This window comes from Euprymna scolopes, chromosome 16, assembly GCF_053919585.1.
Source record: "Euprymna scolopes isolate OS-2025 chromosome 16, ASM5391958v1, whole genome shotgun sequence".
Classification (NCBI taxonomy): Eukaryota; Metazoa; Mollusca; class Cephalopoda; order Sepiida; family Sepiolidae; genus Euprymna; species Euprymna scolopes.
Genome location: NC_136497.1, coordinates 56,886,646 through 56,896,978, shown reverse-complemented (window position 1 = coordinate 56,896,978; position 10,333 = coordinate 56,886,646).

Here is a 10,333-nt window from a genome sequence, read left to right as displayed (position 1 = left end):
AATATCTAGAGTAGAAAATGTCGCTCGTTTCAATAGTACCACTTCCGTCAATGTTTTGCGTAAAAAAATAATAGGTTTTACTTTTTGAAGACCCCTCGTGTATATATATATTTTTTGAAGGACACTCGTGGATATATATATATATATATATATATATATATATATATATATATATATATATATATATATATATTAGCAAAAGTACCCGTCGTTGACTGGGTTCAAAAACAGCCTACAGAAAATGGACTCTGATTTATGAAAGTATGATAGGTTATGAAAAAGGATTGTAATGAGATAACTTCGAATTTGGGGTATCAAAACCAAAGCAAAATATGATGAAAGTAAAAATAAAACAGATAAACCCCATAATTTATTATACCATACCTGTTCACACTGAAACACTTATCACAATATTCTGTGGATCTATATTAAAAAAAACTTTGTTAAACTTTGTGACATATTTACATTCTATGGAGGTCAGGCGCGAACGAACACCCAATAATTTTATTATACCATATTTCTTCAAACTGAAACATAATTATCAAAGTATACCGACGCAAATAGATATGAAAAGTCTTTATTAAAGTTTGTGCCTATTTCCATTCTATGGAGGCAAGGCGCGAACGCAGACCCCACAATTTAATTATACCATCCCTATTTAAGTTAAAACATACTTATCAAAGTATTATTATGTACATCTATATCAAAAACACTTGTAAAAGTTTTTTTTTCATTTTAAATTTTATTTCCATACTTTGTGGACCAGGCGCGAACGCAGACCCCACAATTTTAATGAACCACGGTTCTGCCAGATCAAACATATCCATTCCTGTGTCTCGATATATCTTCTATGATTATATGTAATCAGTTTTTTAAAATAGTCAATCATATAGGAGCCTATTCTTGACCAGACACACACACACACACACATTCAGCTTTATATATATATATATATATATATATATATATATATATATATATATATATATATTTGTTCTTTTGTTTAAGGTAAGTGATGATTGATCAATACTGCTGGGGAGCTAGGATTTAATATACTGTTTTGTTTTTAAATCTCCGAAACAGTGTTTCATGGTAAAAAGCTGATGATCCCCGAAAACTTAGGGTTATTGTGAGCTCGAGAAAGGACGTTGATTCGGCGATTAAAGGACTTACTGACAAAATAATTTTCCACCGAAGGACTAAAAAAATTTTTTTCTTTTTTTTTTGTAATTGCTTTATGTAGTTTTCAAGGTTAAAAAACTTTCCAATGCTCTCTCTCTCTCTCTCTCTCTCTCTCTCTCTCTCTATATATATATATATATATATATATATATATATATATATAAACTCAAATGATCTTGTAACGAGTGATGTAACCTACTTTCCGGTTTACGACATTTAGTTGCGCATGCGCGCATAAATATTAACCCATAGCAACGTAAACAAATAAACACAAATCGTTTCTTTTGTAGATTTTGACCTGCGCACTGAAATATTAACGTTATTATTTCGAAGTTATTATTCAACATGGGAAGAGTGGGGGTGTTTTGCAACTATTTTTATTACAACTATACTGTCGCTATTTTCTTACAACTAAACAACTTTAACTCGTTGACAAACATAAGAACAATTGTAGTAAAGCCAAGACTACTACTACTACTACTACTACTACTCTCTATCCGTCCCTTTTCCTTCCTTCCTTCTTTTTTTATTTTTTGTAGACATTTCCAGATACAAAATAGTTGTGTGAGAACGATGAATTTGTTGACACATTTACTAATATTTTTCAATATTAGTTTTATTTTATTTTATTTATTTAGGTTTTATTTGTTTGCTTCAGGTTTTATTAATTTTTTCTTTTTTTTTTTTTTTTTTTTTTAATTTTAAGTTTCTATAACTTGGTTGAATGGTTCCAATATGGGTTTTTCATTCTTATGTTTCTCACCGGTAGGTTCATGTGCGTTTTTGCTGCTAAATAACTTTTGTTGGCGTTCGATTCGTAGGAAAATCATGTTTAATTTTCGATTTTTGAGCGATTATTCGGAAAAATAAGTAACTTTACACGAATAGGGAGGATTTTTTTTATCATGTTTGAGTGATCCATCCGTAATTTTTCATTTTAATATACTTTCATAGAAATGTTTCTGTTATGTCAAAAAAAAGCTATTTTCTTTACGTCACAAGTGTCATGCTCATACATGAATTTCATAGCTCATATAACATACTGACCCAACGGTGCAGTTAGTCTAATATATATATATATATATATATATATATATATATATATACTAGCTGTACCCTGCCACGCGTTGCAGTGGCTCAATTTGGTGTAATGGAACAATTTAATAAAAGAGAAAATGCATGTTTCTTATATTAGTACAGCAATCCACTGCAAAAAGTGAAAAAGAAGGCGAAAATGAAAAAAATGGTACTCTTGCAGAATTTGATCTGGATCCTCGAGAGTTTCTGTCAATCATTCATGTTTTGGACTTGACCAACAATCAGTGGATGAAGCCGAACGTAGCAAAAATGTTGAAACGCTAAATGCTTTTTTTTTGTTGTTGTTGTTTTAAAAAATGTGATTTAGTAATTAATATTTGGTTGATGGTGGAGGGAGGGGGGGTTACTATACACAGATTCGAAAAAGTCGTCCAAAAATAAATAAATGAAAGCAAAGGTAAGGTAATTTACGTTTCTACCTAATTGGATAATTGTTTATTGTTTTTATGTAATGTAAAATGTTTAATTGGCTCAAAAAACAGAAATGGTCGCGAATTCTGTTGAATACGTTAAATTTGGGAAAGTAAGTTGAAAACTAAAAACTATTCAAAACAGTGTCTGAAACTCACCGAACATATGTTACCATGACATAGGCTGGCATAATCGGTAGGTTTCTGACAGTATTTTGTATAGTTTTTTTTATTTTTAACTCACTTTCTCTAACTTAAAGTAATCAACAGTGTCCACCGCCATTTGTAGCTTTCAAATACACCAATAAACACTGTTTTTCGAGCCGACTAAACGTTACATTAAATGAAAAGGGTTTATATTACTAAACACAGATACAAAGAAGTTGTCAAAAAATAAATATATAACAAATAAATGTTATCAAAGGCAAGAAAAGTAAGTGTTCTACCTAACTGGATAAGATTTTAGTGTTTTTATGTAATGTATAATCGGTTCAAAAACATTCAATGTTTATCGGTATATCTGAAAAATACAAATGGCGGCAGACTGTATCGAACACGTTAAGTTTGGGGAAATTTTGGGAAAATGAGTTTAAACTAAAAAAACTATACAAAATACTGTTAGGAACTCACTCAATATATGTTACCATGATGTAGGCTGGCATATAATCGGTGGTTTTAAACTTTTGCTCGTTACAGGTGACGACTTTTAAAAATCCCTTTTAGTGATTACCTGGTTTGAGGATATTTGTACAACTAAACGGCAAATCTGCTCAAAAAAATCCGGTATTATTTTACTTTAAGGCCCATTTCACGTTCATATATAACGAAATATTTTATTGTAGATTTCGGTGTGCTAAAAACGAATCTGCAAACCGTTTACGTAGCAAAAAAAAAGTTTTTATGACATTCATGTAATTACTTTTTCGAAAAGTGGGTGATCACTTTTCAATGTAAATTTAACTTAGAATGAGCACCCACTTTCTGGCCACCTGAGAGAGGGGCATTTTTATGTTTCTTGGCTAAAAAGTTTTTTGTTTGATTTCTTTTGCATGGTAATAACCCCTGAACTCTGGGACTATTTTCCATTTAACAGCCATAGCCTTCGTTTACGCTATGCGTAAGCATAAACGAAAGCTGTTTAGCCAATAAACATGGGAAAAGATCCCCCCTCTCTCAGGTGGCTAGAAAGTGGGTGCTCATTTTTAGTTAAATTTACATGGAAAAGTGATCGCCACTTTTTCGAAAAAGTAATTTCTTCATATCATGAAAACTATCTTTTTGCGACGGAAACGGTTTGCAGATTCGTTTTTAGCACACCAAAATCTACAAAAAAATTTTGTTATTTACGAACGTGAGACGCACAGCCCTTAATGGAAAATTATATCAAAAATCCGGGGGAAAATAGTTTTCAATAAAAACAGCAAATGAATTCGATAGAAAAAAAATGGATGCTATTTTTTTTTCTTTCTGTGTGTTTCTTGGCTAAAAAGTCTTTTTCTTTGATTTCTTTTGCATGGTATTAACCCCTGAACTCTGGGACTATTTTCCATTTCACAGACGTAGCCTTTGTTTATGCTATGCGTGAGCATAAACGAAAACTGTTAAATATGCATTCGCGTACCAAACTGCTTTGTCAAAAAAACCTTTAAGCCAATAAACACGAAAATAAATGCCCCTTCCTCAGGTGGCCAGAAAGTGGGTGCTCATTTTAAGTTAAATTTAGATGGAAAAGTGATCACCCACTTTTCGAAAAAAAAAATTGCTTCAGATCATGAAAACTATTTTGGTACTCCTTGGGCGTTGAGTTCCATGGCGACCCGCAGAATTATTTAATGGTCGTTCCCTTAGTACCCCCCTAGTCAAGGCTAACGCATGCGCACGTAACATTTTTCATTTATTTACTTACATGGTGGAGTTTCTATACTGATAGGTTTTTTGAAATTTTTTCACTGGATTATTATTGATTGAACACTAACCAGATTATGAAAAAAAATTGAAAAAAAAAAAATCATTTCAACATTTGAAAGGGGTACTCACTTTTTAGTTACCACGTTCTGGTAAATCGGTCACTTTTTATTTACTTTTTTTTTTCTAAATACGGAAGTGTCTTCGGGAGATATAAAATGGTCGCATGTTGACGAAGCAATGTATCGGGAGGCGTACGGGATTAAAAATTATTGGTAAATTTTTAGATTAGGTCCACCTGTGTGGACTCCACCTCCTCAATTTTCTTTTAAATGACGACTTGAAATGGGTTTCGACTATGCTGAATACGAAAATCGCATCGAAATTTTGCAGAAATAAGTAGTTATCAAGATATAAAAAGTTGTATTATGCATTGTAATCTTTGGCGGCCATCTTTTTTACGTGTGTGTATTTGTTTATGGCGCGTGTGCACGTAAAAAGATGGCCGCCGAAGAATACAATGCATAATACAACTATTTATTTCCGCAAAATTTCAATGCAATTTGCGTGTTCAGCATACTCGGAAACCTATAAATGTCGTCATTGAAAGGAAAATTGTGAAGGTGGACCTAATCTAAAAAAAATACCAAATTATTAAACATTTCTCCAGCATGTTAGTGAAATTTATAATACTTTTAAAAAATTAAAAAGAAACAAAACAAAAGTTTTGAAAAAAAACTCACCTTTCACAAAAACAATTTTAAAAAAAAAACACAAACTGACTAAATAAGTAAAAAAAAAAAAAATTATTAAAAATCTCGAAACTTTATTTTCATGAAAACAATAAAAAAAAAGTCCTGTTCTCTCTATTTTTTTTCTTTGAGAAACAAATATATTTCTGACTTACAAATGCGGTAGAGACTCATTATTTTTACTTTCTATGGTTTTGATATACCGCGTTTTTATTGCTTACAAAATGGGTGACTGATTTATCAGAACGTTGTAACTAAAAAGTGAGCACCACTTTCAAATGTCGAAATAATGATTTCTTTTTTACATTTTTTTTTTTAATAATCTGTTTAATTAGTGTCCAATCAATAATAATCCAGTGAAAAAAATTCCAAAAACCTATAAGTATAGAAATTAAGCATGGGAGTAATGGTTGTACAACAACGTCGCCTTTCACACTTTTACAAACATTTTTTAAAAAAAAGTAACTAAACCATTTATTGATAATTTGTCACGTGTACAAACATTTATTTATTTACGTAGGCTTAACTCCTTTCATGAATAAGAAAAGTTTTACTCTTTAAGAATAATAAAAGGAAAAAGTTACTGAACATTTATAAAAGGACTTCTTTGCATGAAGGCCAGAAGAATAGTTGGCCGAAAATTCGTGAAACAACAACTAATAAAGATGAGAATAATAGTCCGCAATAAATAAAAATGGTGCTAATGCAGAGAGCGATCCGCGCTATTTTTTAAATCATATTTCCACGTTTAAATAACGTTTTACGATATGTTTTTTTATTTTTTATTTATTCACTTGTAAGGTTAAAGTACAGAATAGGTACAAAACATCCTTACCTCCCCATGTTAAGAATGACTTTTTAAATAATAACATTATTTCAGCACGGATCACTCTCTGCATGAGTAATCTTATATAGAAAAACAAAAAAAAACCTCAAAAGCAAGCAACAAACTTTTTTTTTGCCTTATATAATAAAGAAAAGATGTGTAAATTAAAAAATTTGGAAGATAAACAAATGAAATATGTTTTTTTTTGTTTTTTTTTTTACTTATCGAGTTAACAGAAAATGAAACCTTTCGTCAATTCGTGGCTGTGAAATGAATTGAACCGGAAGTTCAGTTTTATCAACAGAACAGATTCGCAGAAGCGGTTAAAAAAATATATTTATTTTATTTAATATTTTAATTTTAATTAGGTAAATTTATTTTAATAACATAAAAACATACCTCGACTCTAAAAATGGGTTCTCTGAAAATTTCAAATAAATTGGTAACGTAGAAATATGGTTTTATTCTTTTAGAACGAACCAACTTTACATTTTTATATATATAGATATGTGTGTGTGTGTGTGTGTGTGTGTGTGTGTGTGTGTGTGTGTGTGTGTGTGTGTGTCTGTGTTTGTGTGGCGTAATGGTTAGAAGCTTTGATTGTCGTTTGGCTGGGGGGGTTCCGATCCTGGCTTGAGGTAGTTGCTTGTCTAGCCGCACTGATGAGCTGCGAAATAGGGAAAAAAATATGTATGTGGATGACTATAATGCTCCCTATCTTTGATTGAGCATATTGGGGAGTGATATACAAATTGCCATTAGCATATTAAGCGATGCTCTTTTTGTAAACAAATCGAGCTTAGGCATTTGGGTTATGTAAAAACATCGTTAAGTCACTACCCGCACAGCAGCAGCCGTATAGCGTAAGCGTTAGAAGCTTTGACTGTCGTTTAGGCGGTTGGCTTCGATACTGGCTTTAGGTAGTTGCCTGTCTAACCGCACCTATGTAGAGTATATGGATGACTATATATATATATATATATATATATATATATATATATATATATATATATATATATATATATACTAGCATAAGTACCCGTCGTTGACTGGGTTCAAAACAGCCTACAGAAAATGGACTGTGATTGATGAAAGTATGATAGGTTATGAAAAGGAGGGGGTTGTAAAGAGATAGGTTTTGATACTCAAAAATTTTACCCTAAGCAAAGTATGATGAAAGTAAAGATAATTTTCGCGAAAATATATTTTTTATATCAACTTTGTTTCCATTCGTAGCCAAGAGTGACCAACAAAATGATGTTTCCTTACAAAGAGAAAATGTAATATATATATAATAATATCAATATACAAGAAGTAAATGTTACCATAGTCAATAAAAGTTACTTTTATGGTAGAAAAGTTCATTGGTTTGTATTTTTAAGTAGTTTGTAAAAAATGTTTTTTTTATAATTCACGAACCGGTTTTTAAAAAATGAAAATGGCAGCGACTTTGAAATGGAGAACCCCGTTTTCAATTTGAAGGAGGGGCACCTGAGCATTCTGTGTTAACAATTTAAGAGAGTTCCGTCAACGTAAGGAATATTTATAAACATATTTTAATGTTTTCCGTTATTTTGTGCTTGAGGAATATTCGATTATGGCATGTGTAGTTTATATAAAAATTCATTTAAGTAGTTATCGCCTCAAATTTCGTTTTAATTTCGGTTCGCTGAAATTATTTCAAGTAGAGTATTAAAAACTATTTCAAAACAAAAAAAACATGAACTGAACTTTTATTGACTATGGTAACATTTATTTCTTGTATATTTATTTTTTTGGGTAGTCGTTTGTTGGCTTTTCTGCGAAACACTCTTACTGAATAATATCGACGAAATATCGAAAAAAAAGAAACAAAAACAGTTTTGAAAAATAATGAAGTGAGAAAACGCAGAAAGGGTTGTAATCAACTGAATTCCTTCTAGTACACTGACAAAAAAAGCTCAAACAAATATATAAATAAAAATAAAAAGGTTATGTAAATGTTTTTAAAAAGACACGTCATCACGTGAGCAGGATTTTTCCTTCTTTTGACACGATAACAAGTAAAGTTCTTATTTTTTTATTATTTATCTATTTATCTATTTATCTATTTTCGAAAGAGTGCCACGTGCAAGTGGAAAAGGAAAATCAGAGCTATGCAAAATTTGTGTCGAGAATTGTCTAAAGTTCCGATTTTTTTTCTTTTTTTTTTTTTTGGCTTTCACTTAAATAAGAACGCGAATTTATGAGGTGAATTTATTCGACACAATACGATTCAACTCAAAATATAAATAAAAGCTAACGTGAATTAAGATTAAAGTTAAGGTGCTATTGTGGACCCTAACCCCTTTTAAAAAACCTTGTTAAACTTTGTGACATATTTCTATTCTATGGAGGTCAGGCGCGAACGAACACCCAATAATTTTATTATACCATATTTCTTCAAACTGAAACATAATTATCAAAGTATACTTACGCAAATAGATATGAAAAAGTCTTTGTTAAAGTTTGTGCCATATTTCCATGGAGTACAGGCGCGAACCCAGACCCCATAATTTTATTATACCATCCCTATTTAAGTTGAAACATACTTATCAAAGTATTCTTATGTACATCTATATCAAAAACCCTTGTAAACGTTTTTTTTTTTTTTTCATTTTTTATTTCCATACTTTGGGGGCCAGGCGCGAACGCAGACCCCACAATTTTAATAAACCACCGTTCTGGCAGATCAAACATATTCATTCCTGATCCTCGATACATCTTCTATCATTATATGTAATTAGTTTTTTAAAATAGTCAATCATATAGGAGCCTATTCGTGGCCAGACACACACACACACACACACACACACAGACGTTCAGCTTTCTTTATATATATATATATATATATATATATATATATATATATATATATATATATATACATATATACTTAGCTATTTATCCGTTGCGTCTCTAGCATAAGGATTTCAGAGTTCGACTTAGACACACCTGAAGAAGGTAGGAAGTCACATCGGCCGAAACGTTGTCATAACATCATCCAAGATGAGAACAGTAGTCCAAATAATCCAAAAAATACAAAATTCCCTTTAAAATATATTGCAACATACTTTTGATCCTAACCCAAATGTCTAGCTTGAGACAGATAACAACAGGAGACCAGTATATTGTTTGCAAACGAATACGACAATAATAAACAGTGGCATATATATAATTAAATAGCCCCCCGCCACCTCCCTGGCTAGCAGCAGATACTGACTAAGTTATTCAAGGGAAGTAATAATATAATTTACAATATGGGGTAAACATCTGATAGATCTAACTAAAATAAAATTGTTTACCAGAGTAATCAAAACAGAGAGAGTTATTTCCCTTGCACTGAGTTTTCGTTGTTTCGTTGACTCCATCTTAACAACTGGAAAACTATACTCTCTTCTTAGCTCTCCATGATTCATAAAAAAAAAGAAATTGCCTTTTCAATATATATATATATATATATATATATATATATATATATATATATATATATATTTTTTTTTTTTTTCTTTTTTTTTTTTTTTTTTTTAAATCAAATGTAAAATTATTGGGAGTGAGAGTTTTTTTGTTTTTTTTAATAGGCGTTGCATAAGATTAAGTTAATTAAAAAGAAAGATACGTTTATAATACCGAATTGTATACTCGCAGAATCTAGACAAGAAGGGTGACTACCATCTAACAGGGTGAAACGACTGTGGTGTCCTAAAAGGGAATGGAGGAAGGATTGTAAAGTTGCAAAGTTGGTGAGAAACGGGTGGCGAATGGGATTGACACTAATCCTCGAAATCATTTCCTTTTCTTTTTTTTTTGTTTTTTTCTTTTTTGCTTGGTTGTAATTTTTTTATTTTCTCTTTTAATTTATTTCTGTGCGTATACGAAGTGAAAAGTGGGAAAGAGAAAGGAAAGTGGGACGAGAAGGGACAGGAGAAGGGGAAGACCTGCCAAATTAGGCCGTACCATCTGCGCCACTTCGAAATTTAAGATGCAAGAGTCACCGACTTAGATCAAAGTGTTATATCTGATCCCGTCTTCTAGGTGTGAGCACAGGTTGCAATGATTAAACGGTAATCTTGGATTATAGTTAATAGTAGAATATATATATATATATATATATATATATATATATATATATATATATATAT